Source organism: Phascolarctos cinereus, unplaced genomic scaffold, assembly GCF_003287225.1.
Source record: "Phascolarctos cinereus isolate Bilbo 61053 unplaced genomic scaffold, phaCin_HiC Scaffold_4;HRSCAF=312, whole genome shotgun sequence".
Taxonomy (NCBI): domain Eukaryota; kingdom Metazoa; phylum Chordata; class Mammalia; order Diprotodontia; family Phascolarctidae; genus Phascolarctos; species Phascolarctos cinereus.
Window position 1 is genome coordinate 481,539,790 of NW_027555847.1, and position 13,238 is coordinate 481,553,027.

General features: G+C 39.3%; 1 long non-coding RNA gene across 1 annotated transcript in view; it reads right to left on the bottom strand.

Moving 5' to 3' along the window:
- The window catches only part of LOC110212541 (uncharacterized), a 62,837-nt gene that overhangs the window by 33,487 nt on the left and 16,112 nt on the right, over positions 1-13,238 (bottom strand). The window lies entirely within an intron of this gene.

Below are 13,238 nucleotides of genomic sequence, written 5' to 3' on the forward strand. Positions count from 1 at the left end.
TCTATATATTATCCATATTTTGTAAATGAAGAAATTGGCTTACAAAGCATGAATGACTTGCCCAAGAACATACAGCTAGTATCAGAGGTAAGATTTAAAGTCAGGCCTCTCCAAACTCTACATCTAGTTATCATTCTGCTCCACCATGTTGCCACCATGCCCCTACTGTGTAAAGTACACTATATTAGGCTGTGTAGGGATAGAAGTACCTGTAAGATCTAGTCTCTACCTTCTTAATGCTTGCAATCTAGTGATTGCAATCACTACCTAGAACTATAGTATAATGCCTTATACAAAAAATGAAATATGAACAGTACAAATGAAAGAGCTCTGAACTTGAAGTCCAAAGATCTTGGTTCAAGTTCTTGCTATAACACTTATTAATGGTACGACCTTAGATAAGTCACTTAAATTTTCTGAGGTAAGGCATGGATGCAAATAGATATGATAGCACTGTAGAATGTGGTAAAGACAAAGGATGGGTCTAAATAAAATGATATAAGAAATATGAAAAAGTATAGTTCACATTCAGCTGGGCTGATTAAGGAAGGCTTCACAAAAGAAGGTACCATGTACATTAGGTCTTCATGACAAAAACATTTAAAAATAAAATAAAATAAAAAGATTTCCAAAGATAAAGATGTGGAGAGATTACATTCTAGGCAAGGGGCAATATCTAGGATTGGGAATGTAGGATGATGTCTGAAAACAGCCCATCTACTTTGGCTAGAACATAGAGTAAGTGATAAAGAATAGAGTGAAATGTGGGTGGAAAGGTAGGATGGATCTAGGTGGTTGATGGCTTTAAATGCCAAGCTAAGGAGTTTCCATTTTATTTCTAGCCATTTATAATTTTTAATCATGTTCTTCTTTGTCCTGAATGAAAAGGGAAACCATTTTGAACCAGTTAAAATGTGATTCATCATTCATTGTCTTTTTGTTTCCCTCAGTGGCCTTAGTTTTACAATTAAGAAATAGCTCTCCACATACAATTTGTTTAGCATTTTGTACATAAGGCTCCATCACTTTCTGAATATACCTGAAAAACAAAGACATATGACCATTGGTTTTGGTAAACTAAACTGTGGTTAAAAAATCTGTAGAGATTTACTATTTCATTTCTTATTCTTATGTGGAGAAATGTATGACTTTTATTAAGTGTGAGGATCAGGCTATTAAAGGTGCAGCAGATGCTATGAAATTAGAGTGCATCCACGTTCATTTTATCATGCTTATCAATCATTGGAGGTAAGATATTTATTTAATGTCTTAAATCTTATTTTGACAAACAAATATTAATTAACAGTTATGTCCCCTGGGATCTTCATCTTGCTATATGCTTTACAATTGCAAATTTTATATTATATCCTGGGAACAGAAAACTGCTTCAGATAAAATAAATTGAGCTTAACTATCCCATTGTATTTACTTTCAGAATCAGAAAAAGAGTAGGTTGATGATATACAAAAATAAGACAAAATAAAAGAGAAATTACTTTAATAAAAATAATGGGAGATGAGAAGGAACTGACTGTTCCAGTTTCCTTCACATGAGGAAAAGTAATGATTTCCTGGACCAGGAAGAGTACAAATAAAAGCTATTTCCTTAGGGTATTTGCAGTTTTATTTTGGAACCTTAAAAAAATCTTGAAATGTCAATAATACACTGATTGTATCCCCTGAAAATCTGTTATTATTTTATCTAATCTTAGGCCTTCATTGCAGCAAAGCATTCATTTTACTCTTCTATAGTAGATTCACTATCCCTCTCTCCAAACCTGCTTGTCTCTTTTCAAGCCTCAAGCCCCCTTCCCACACCTTCTCTGCTGAGGTCCTCACAACTTCAATGTCACCCTTGACTTTTCACTCTTAGCTCTACATATCCAATCAGTTGTCATCTTGTCATTCCTTTCTCCACATATCTCTCATATATCCCTGCCTCTCTACATATGTAGCCACTACCCAGGTTCAGGAATTCATCATCTCACCTAGACTACTCTGAAAGCCTTCTCTGTGCCTCAATTCTTCCCCCGCTTGAACTCATCTACTACTCAACTGCCAAAGCTATCTCTTCTAAAGAATAGTTCTTACCACATCACCCTCCTACTCAATGAGTTCCAGTACCTTCCTATTATCAGGAACAGACATAAACTTATCTGTTTGGCACCTGAAGCTGAATTAATTAATTTATGAAATTATGAAATTGGGGTAGGCTGGCTCTTTGGATATTCTCCAGAAAAGAACATGATTGGCAGAGGGAAATGGAGCAGCAATTATGCTTTAATAAGGCATAGAGACAAGCAGCAAAAAGTAAAGAGGAATACAGAGGCAGACAGAGTGACCTGGGGACAGGGGAATGGGATGGTGAAGGCAGGCAACACGGGGAAGAGAATGGAGAAGGGGAGAGTCAGAGAGTATCATTCACTTGAACATAAATTCAAGATGGGAGCACTGAGAGGTACGGACCTAATGGAGATTGAAGATGGCTCGGGGGCAAAAGTTTGAGGTCTCATTTTTATAAGGTTTTCCTATCTGTGCCAGCTTGGAGTTAGTTCATTAACATATGCAAATTATCTCAAAGTTATCAGCACCTTGTTGATGTTCTGGTATATTGTTGCCGAGGTCTAGATTTTGTCTGGAATTTAATATCACAGATTGAGAACCTTGACAGGCAGCAACTAGTCCCTGATTCATCACATATTTCCAGGTTATGAATTTTAGTTAATATATAATACGATTTATAAATCGTGCTCCTTTGATCTTTGGGATAGCTTGTACATGACTTCTAGGTTCCCCTTTGTAATCTTATTTCCTGCTATTGCTCCTTTATACTGGCTACCCATAAAACTTACTTTACTGCATTTACAAGAAGGTGGAGAATGGTAAGGGGGACCAGAACAAGATACAATTTTAACACAGAAGCTCCCTCAAAATTTCCTCCTTCTTGCCTTTTTGTTCTTATATGTCAGTATCCTCAACACTCTATAATCCATGTACACCGGCCAACTTGCAGTTCCTCAATGACAATTTAAGTTACATAATGTCAACTGGGTCTCCTGCAGCAAAGGCAATCTTTTCACACTTCCTTAATTGACTCACTACCCCATTCACCACATGGCTTTTTCAAACTTTTTCATCCCTCCTTAAACATCCCATGGCTCCCCTCCACCCTGCCCTTTTAGTTGAGAATCTTCTCTCATATATCACTGGAAAAAAAATTGAGGCTATTCCTTCTACTCCCCTCCTCCTCCTCCTCATCTCAGCTCACTCAAATGCTTTCTGCCACTATCTTCTCCTTTATCCCTTTCTCACATAAAGAGTTAGTTCTAGTCTTTGTCATGATGGATTCCTCTACCTGTGTAAGTGATCTTATTTCATCCAGTTTTCTCCAGCAGATTGTCTCCTCTATATCCTCCACTCTCTCTCTCATCTTCATGTCTTTCCTTACTAGTTGCATCTCTACTGTCTACAAACATTCCAATGTCTCTCATATCCTCAAAATAAAACCTTCCAAAACAAACAAAAAGCCAATACCAACACATGATCCATCCAGCTAACAGCCCAGCTATTATTCTATATCTTTGCTTCTTTTCATGGCTATACTCTTTGAGAAGGATGTCAAAAATCAGTTCCTTTCACTTCCTTTCCTCTCATTGTCTTCTTAATTCTCTATAGTCTGGCTTTTACTCATTAAGCTAAAACTGTTCTTTTTAAAGTTACCAATGATCTAATTGCCAAATGTAATGACTTTTTCTCAGTCCTCATCCTTCTTGACCTCTCTGCTTCATTTTAACACTGTTGATCACTCTCTTTTCCTTAAGATGCTCTTTATGTTTTCAAGATGCTTCTCTTTCCTGGTTCTTCTACCTCTGTTCCTTCTTACTCTCATTTACTTCATCTTCAGCCAGGTTTCTAGAGCTCTGTCCTGAGTCCTCTTCTCTTCTCCTTCTACATAGTATTTCACTTGAGGTATATGGGGTGTTCAAGGAAGATGAGCACTTCTAGCATGAGGGGTTGCCAAGCCCTTTTCAGGGCTGCTCATCCACCAATGGTGTCTAGCTCTCACCAGCTCTCACCTGTGGCTCCAAAAAGCTGTAGTATATGCAGCAGCCACACTCCAGTAAAACTATCTTGGCAGACAGGCTAAACCAGGTTGAGCATAACTGACAGGCCTCAAACCCATTGGTGAGTTATGGGGATATCTACCCAAAGCCTGCAAAGACTACCCTTGGTGGAATGGATGGATGAGAACAATTTGTTCCAATGGCAACAAAGGCAGCTGAAGCAGTCACTGTGGAGTACTTAGAGCTTGGTCAGACATAGGAGATGCCAAGTTCACCTACTGCATCCTGTGCCATCACCAGTCATCGTGACTGTCTTGACACTGCACTTTGATGACTCTGGCAGAGTGAGACTGACAACTTTGTGCAACTCTGCCTCACTTAACTCCAATTCACACACGAGTCAAGACATCACCCTGTTATGTAACTAGTCCCCTTAGAAAATGAAGGACAAACAACAACAATTTAGTGTTTTACTTGATGACCTCATCAGCTCCCATAGATCCAATTATCATCTCTATGCAGATGATTCTCAGACCTACTTATCCAGCAAACATTACCTCTCTCCTGCCCTCTAGTCTCACATCTCCATTTACCTATTAGACATTTCTACTTGGATATCCTAGAGACATCTTAGATTCAACATGTACAAAACTGAACCCCCAAAACTCTTCCCACTTTGTAATTTTCTAATTACTAATGAGGCATCATTATCTTACCAGTCATACAGATTCACAACCTAAGAGGTATTTTTGAATCTTTACTCTCTCCCACTCCCTCATATATCCAATTGTTACCAAGTTCTGTTGATTTTGCCTTCGCAACATTGCTCATTTATACCCCCTCCTCAACTTTGCCACTGCTACCACCCTGATAAGGCCCTCACCACCTCATGCCTGGACTATTGCAATAGCCTTCTGGAGAGTCTCCCTGCCTCAATTCTCTCTCTTCTCCAGTCCATCCTCTAATTAGCTATCAAACTAATTTTTCCTAATGTTTTGGGTCTGATCATGTTACCCCTCCCCCTACCCAGTCAATAAACTCCAATTGCTCCTATTAACTCCAGGATCATTCATAAAATCATTCAAAGTCTTTCATGGGGTGGGAGTGGGGTGGGAGGAAGAGGTAAAGAAAGGAAAGGAAGAACCAACAAAGCTTTCCAACTGACTGATAGGGGCTAAATCCAGCATCAGTCTAGCTTTCTCAAACCCAAACCCAGGTCAGGAACTTGCAGACCTCAGGCCAGAGAGGGAATTGGAATCATACTTGCCTTGGATCATTCTACTCTGGGATCACTAAAAACTGGCAGGTCCCAGCCTGACCCTGAGATTCTGGAATAACACAACATTCAATATCTCAAGAAAGCAACAACAGGACCAGCCTGGAACTTTCTTCCAGAAGTCCCACAGAGTCCAGCCCTAATATCAAGTCTAAAGTCAGGAAGTAGACTGAAAGAATGGAAGAATGTACTAACAAACAAACAAAAAGAATTCCACCATAAAATGCTATCACAATGGCAGAGAAGCTCATGACACAAACCCAAAAGAAAAAAATTACTCCAAATACCTCAGAGAAAAATAGAACCCGGGCAAAAGTCCAAACAGAATTCTTGAAAGAAATGAAACAAGAGTAGTTTTTAAAAACTGAGTTTAAAATGTTTATTATAAATGAAATAAGGGCACTTGAGGAAAATAAATTGGAAAAGAAATGAGAGCTATGGAAGAAAGAACTGGAATGAACAGCTTGGCACAAGTAGTAAAAAAAAAAAACCTTGCCTGAGGGCAGATAAATGGTGCAGTGGATAGAGCACCAGCCCTGGATTCAGGAGGACCTGAGTTCAAATCCGGCCTTAGACATATGACGCGTGCTAGCTATGAGACCCTGGGCAAGTCACTCAACCCCACTGCCTAGCCAAAAAAACAAAAACAAAAACAAAAACCTTGCCTGAGCAACAAACATCCTTAAAATTAGAATGGACCAAATAGAAGCTAATGACTCCAAGAGGTAACAAGAAATAATAAAATAAAATCAAAATACCAAAAAAAAAATAGAAGAAATTGTAAGTTATCTCATAACACAAACAATTGACCAGGAAAACAGACTGAAGAGGAAAAAAATTATCACTCTATCACTGTCATTTTCTATCAGATAGTCATTGGACTATCATGAATCATATTTCAAGAATTTTTTTTTTTTGGCAAGGCAATTGGGGTTAAGTGACTTGTCCAGGGTCACACAGCTAGTAAGTGTTAAGTGTCTGAGGCCAGATTTGAACTCAGGTTCTCCTCAGTCCAAGGCTGGAGCTCTATCCACTGGGCCACCTAGCTGCCCCTATCAAGAAATCTTAAAAGAAAACTTCACAGATCTCTTAGAACCAGAGGGCAAAGTGGAAATAGAATCCCCTGATCACCTCCTGAAAGAAACCCCAAAATGAAAACTCCTAGGAAGACCTTAGCCAAAATCCAGAGTTCCCAAGTTTAAAAAAAAAAAAAGAAACACTGTAGCTGCCAGAAAGAAAGCATTCAAGCACCAAGGAGCCACAGTCAGGATCACACACGATTAAGCAGTTACCACAATAAAGCAGTGGAGAATTTGGAACACACTATTCCAAAAGGCAAAAGACATAATCTTACAGCCAAGAATAATTCACCCAGCAAAACTAGGTATGATGCTACAGGGGGAGGGAATAAAATAGAGGATTTCCAAGCAGTCCTGATGAAAAGACTAGTACTATGGAAAAACTTCAAAGTTCAACCACAAGACTGAAAATAAATAAAACAGTAAAGATGAATGAACAATGATAAAGGACTAAACAAAGATAAAATACTTTCACTCAAATGTAGGTGTATGATACACATGTACCATCTGATCTCTATTACCTTCAGGGATCATAAAAGGAATCCAATTAGACAAGACCTGAGAGTGGTTCTGTTACATCATGATGATCTTAAGAAAAGAATGAAAGAAGAGAGGAAGAAGAATACAGTAAATAGGGGGTGGTGGGAAGGAAAAGGAAGGTTAGGGAAAATTATCTCACATAATTATCCATTGGGGCAGCTAGGTGGTGCAGAGGATAGGGCACCAGGCCTCGAGTCAGAAAGACTTATTTTCCTGAGTTCAAATCTGGCCTCACACTTACCAGCTGTGTGAACCTGAGCAAGTCACTTAACCCTGTTTACTTCAGTTCCTCAACTACAAAATGAGCTGGAAAAAGGAAATGGCAAACCACTCCATATCTTTGCCAAGAAAACCCCAAATGGGGTCATTAAGAGTTGGACACAACTGAAATGACTGAACAACAAATAATTACCTATTATTAATGGTAATTACATTTTTCCATAACACAAGTAAATATCTACACACACAAAAAGGAGGGAGCTGGGAGGAATGGCTGACACTTGAACTTAACTCTCATCCGAACTGGTCAAAAGAAGGAAGAATATGCATAAAGCTAGGTACAGAAATATATTTCACTCAACAGAGAAATAGGACAGAAAGGGGAGAAAGGGAAAAGGGAATTTGAGGGAGGAAAAGGGGAAGGATTAGTCATAAGCAAAACTGACTCTATGAACATACAAAAATATAACTCTTTTTGAAGTGGCAAAAAATGGGAATCCAAGGGGGTGCCCATAAATTGGGGAATAGATGAACACATTATGGCATATAAATGTGATGGAATATTGTTGTGCTGATTTCTTATGATTGTAATGACCAATCATGACTGCAGAGCACTAATGATGAAATATGCTATTCACCTCATGACAGAGAGGTGAGGGTTTTGTTTTTCTTGTGTTCTCAATTAGGAAGGGAAAGGAATGGGACAAGAGAGTAAGAAGGCAGATTTTTGCTGATTAAATCAAATAAAATGTTTTTTAAAAGAAGAAAAAAGTTCTTCACAGGCTGACCCCTCCCACCTTGCCAATCTTCTTATACCTACTCTGCAACTCTGTGTTCTCTTTGATTCAATGACCCTGCCCTCCTTGCTGTTGCTCATAAACAATAAACCACGTGCCAACTCCAGGCATTTCACTGGCTATCCCACATGCCTGGAATTCTCTCCCTCTTCATTTCTGCCTTCTTGATTCTCTGACTTCCTTTAAGTCTTAGTTAAAATCCTGCATTCTTCAAGAATCCTTTCCCAGTCACCCTTAATGCACTAGGGCCCTTCCTCTGAAATTACCTCCATTTTACCCCATATATATTTTATTTGTACATAGTTGTTTGTATGTGTCCTTCCCCATTAGAATGTGAGCTCCTTGAGGGTAAGGCTTTTTTAACTTTCCATGCATCCCCAGGGCTTAACACAATAAGCACCAGGCACACAGTAGATGCCTCAGTAAATGCTTGTTGGATGACTGACATTTATATAGTGGTTTAAAGTTTACAAAGCATTTCAAATTCTACAAACATTTATTAAATTCCAAATATGTGCAAGGCACTGTGCTAGGTATTCAGGTTGCAAAATGAAAGATCATGTAGAACCCTGTCCTCCAGGAGTTTACAATCTAAGATTAATATGTGATAGGGGCAAAGAAGCAATTCATAACTCAAAACAACCTTGTAGGCATGTCGTGCAAATATTACTTCTACTTTACAAGTGAGGAACCTAAGTTCAGAAAGTTAAGTGACTTACCTACAGTCACACAGCTACGAAATGTGGCTCTCTAAGCCAATCTGTTCCTCTTTCCACTGTGCCACACTCTTTATGTCCATATACAATTATTTTCTTCACACAAACCAAGCTTGAAACATCCAGTTCTACCACCACCACCCCTTTGCTGTTACAGTCCCTCCAACTATCCAGCCTCTGGCTTTAGTGACACCTGCCTTCAACTTTTTTCATTTTGACTCCATAATGACCCAAGAACTCATTCCAATTATCCTTGTTCAGCAAGCACCAAGTACTGTGCTGATCCCAACAAGCTCTTGCCAGTTTTGGGAGTGGCAGTTGATAAGTCTGCTTTAAATCGGAGTGAATGGTCAGCCTGAAAGGAAGGGCTAATTGTCCAGTTTCTAGAACTGTGTCATTTCTATTTCTGCTAGTACTTAGTCCTTGTTTACACTAGAAACAGGAATACAGCCGATGCTTAGTAAATATTTGTTAACTGATTGATTGATAAATCACACCGTACCATTAAAAGTATCTTTGGACTTTGGATGTACCAAAGAAAAAGTGTCAGGCTGGCAAATATGCTTCAGAGGATTCTAGAGCATAGGAAGATTTCAAGGACCAGGAGTCTTGGACTTTTTGTTTTTGTGTTTGTAGATGGTTGAGATTGTACTAGTAGACAGGGAGAGGCTGAAGATCAGAGAGAGATGGGATCCAATCGTAGGGGCGATCTGCTGGAGAACATTGGAGTGAGTCAGATGAAGGTTTCACACAGAGAGTTTGGCCTTGGTAAGGAAAGGTCCACCTTTTCATTAGAGACTGGAGTAAAGGAGGAGAGAATGAGGAATAACATCATGAGTTTTGAGATACAGCAAAGGGGGAAAGAGGGAGCTTCATAGAGAATGGCTTCTATTTTCTCAATCCAATGTGAAGGTAGGTTCTCAGCTGAGAGGGTGAGAGAGGAGCTGGGGAGTGAGAGGTTTGAGTTAGAGAAGGTTTGGAACAGCTGCTTGGCAAATGGGCTATAGAACTGATTAGGAAAGAGACTGAAAGGACTGCCTTACTGCACTGAAGGCCCAGTCGAGATGAAACAACATAAATTTGGATTTGATCCAGTCAGCTTAGTTACATGACTTCTTTTAGATCCATCCTATAGCATGACAGAGGAAATGAATGGTGAGATCAAGCCAGGGTTAAGGCTTGGTAGGATGTTGGTGCAGATAAGAAAAAGAAGCAAAGGATTCAAGAGTAGAGGAAAATGAGTTGAGCAGGTTAATTATAGGGTCAAGACTAGAAAGGGTGGGGGCAGCTAGGTGGTGCAGTGGATAGAACACCAGCCCTGGATTCAGGAGGACCTGAGTTCAAATCTGGCCTCAGACACATAACACTAGCTGTGTGACCCTGGGCAAGTCACTTAATCCCCACCGCCCAATTTAAAAAAAAAAAAGAAAGGGTAGAAGGTAAAGTCACAGATTCACAGGAACACAGATTAGAGTGGGAAGGGACCTGATAGGCCATCTCTTCCACTTTACAGTTAAGGAAACTGAGGCCCAGGGAGATTAAATAATGTCTCCAGAGTCATATAAGTAGTAAGCTGCAGAGGCAGAATTTGAACTCATGTTCTCAGATAGCAGCTTTTTTCACTGTATCAAAAGGCCTTTCTTTTTAGCATGGATAATAGTTTGAACACATGTTGTTTGTCCTTCATTTTTGAAAAGGACTAGTGACATCACAGGTGATGTATTGGTTTGTGTGTGAATTCGATTTAAGTGAGGCGAAGTCATCAGCCTTATTCTCTCTTCCAGAGTCATTGAAATCCAGTGGCAAGACAAAAGTCAAGACAACTGACCCAGGATGCAGTAGATGACATTGATATCTTCGATGTCTAACTAAAGCTCTGTGTTCCACAGCACCTACATCAGCTGAATTTCATGGCTATTGGAACAAACTGTTCTCATCTGCCCACTCCACCAGGGGAAGTCTTCACGTGGTTGGGGTAGACACCCCCCTAACAAACCAATAGTTTTGAGGCCTATCAGTTACCCTCAACCTGCTTTAGTTCATCTGCCAAGATGGTTTTACAGGGGTGTGGCTGTTTCACTGTTACAGCCTCTTGGAGTCACAGGTGGGAGCTGGGTGACCAGTTGGACACCCAAGGTGGATAAGCAGCCCTTGAAAAGGGCTCAGCAAGCCCTGACACCAGAAGTGCTAGCCCTCCCTGAACACCCCCTCCAAGTGTGAACACTCCCTCACCAGAGCAGATTGATAGTTCATCCTTAATTTATAGTTTTTATAGAGTTTCCTGGGCCACCCAGGGGATAAGAGAGTAACCTACATTCACACAACTGTTATGTGTCAGGCAGCATGTGGAACTCATGTCAGTTTTCTTGACTCCAAGGCCTTATGTACTACACCATACTGTCTTTCTCCATGAAGCTATATAAAGATACATATATGTGTACATATATGTGCATATATATAACATATAGCACGAAATAGTTCACAAAATGTCTGCATATGTAGTATGTCATTACTTTAATACTTATAACAACTTTATGAGCTGATGAGGACAGGTATTATCTTCTTTTTGTAGATCAGACAAATGAGGCACAAAGAAATTGAGTGGTCACACAGCTAGTGCTAAATTGATAGTGGTGTCAGAGTTAGGACCCAGGTCTTTTTGATAACTAGCCTGGCATTGCTTCTATTATACCACCACTTTGCTCTCTTTTCCAGTTGTTGGGTGTAAAGCAAGTCAATCAGGAATTCATTAACAATTGGAATTTCTTCTTTTGGGGTGTTGGCCAGGCAAGACTGCTACAGTATTACTATATCAACCATGTAGCAAATAACCAAGTGCAAAATGTTATCTTCTAAGTAGCCATCATCTTTAAGAGGTGATATAATAAGGACATTTTTGTGCCCTTAATGAAAATTTTACCCCCTTGAATCCTTCTCTATTTCCAAATATAGTTGGAGCTATGGAACACTTGGAAAGAGACCCATAATGGTGAAGACACCATATGCAGCGGAGGTATCTGTCGGAAATAGGATCTTATTTCATTCTAAATATTCACATGGTTTGCAATGCCAATGTTATTTGGGATATTGCATCTGAGTGCACTGGCAGCTACATGTATTTATTTGGAATAAGCTCATATTATAATCTGGTGATAAAGGAATATATTATGTCTTAAGATGATACTTGGCTCCATAAAAAGTCCCATTTGGTGTTTATAAAAATGTAGGGAACTTTATTTTCTATATCTTGTCCAAGAGAATTCACAGGACTATATTCAAGGGTACTTCATTTTTTTCCATTCCTCTTTCTCCCTAAATGATAATGTTTACCCCCTATATACAGAACCATAGATTTAGACCTGAGACTGTCTGGTCCACACATACATCCTTACTTCACAGATGAAAACATAACTCAGAGAGGGTAAGGGACTTATCCATGATCTCACAACTTAAAAGTAATAGAGATTGGACTCAAGCAAGGTCTTTGATTCCAAAATCCTATCCATTATGTGACATTAGTTATTTAACTTTTCTAAAAATGATTCATTGTAGAGTTCTGGTAAAGTAGCCAGAGAACTGGCCTCAGGGTCAGGAAGACCTGAGTTTAAGGCCTACCTTTGGTACTGACTATGTAACTCTGGGCAAATCATTTAAACTTTTTTATGGACTGAGCAAGATATTAAGCCTCTCTAAGATGTTAAGTTGCAGAGGAGTTGCTGATTTGAATTAACAGAGAGAATTTCCTAGTTGAACATTCCCTAAACCATGGAAAATACCAGTCAGGTTCCAAAATTCATTCATTGAAAGATCCTAAAATGGTTAACTAAACACTGGTAAATACATCAGGAAATTTAAGTTAGTCATAGGATCATAGATTCAAAGCCAAGCAGACATTATCTAGTTCAATGACCTCACTTTTTTATAATTGGAGAAAGACTCAAGGCCATTTGGCTACTTGCCCAAAGACAACCAGATAGGAAGTAGCAGAGCCAGAATGTGTAGACAGGTCCTCTAACACCAAAGCTCATACTCTTCCCATTGTGCTTTTTTGCCTCTCCTAAAATAACAAGCTAGCTGAATGATCTGGGGTAAACTGATTTCTCCAAGATCCATTTTTCCTATCTGTAAAATAAGAAGTCAGACTCATTCTCTAACACTTCTAGTATTGTAATTCTAGGACTTTAGAAGTACAAGATATTACTCTTCAACCTCATTATGGCATAGAGGTCATGTTTAGTTCTTCTGAAGGATATTCTATTGAAGAGCAAGCTCTGGTAGGTTCTACCATGTTGGAAACAGACTACTTATGCTTTCTGAGGAATAGTCTAACTATGGACAGAAAGGGTCATCAGCAGTAGTTTAAGCCCTTGATGAATGGCAACGGCAACTCATAAAACAAAGAAAAATATGATATGGCTGTTGATTGTGTATAGACCCATTCTGCTTCTACAGTGATGACTGCAGAGTTCATCCAAAAAGTGACAAAGAAGTGCTAGGGATAATCCTGTTTTCAGACCAACTATAAACACTAACTTTGCTGACAGTAAT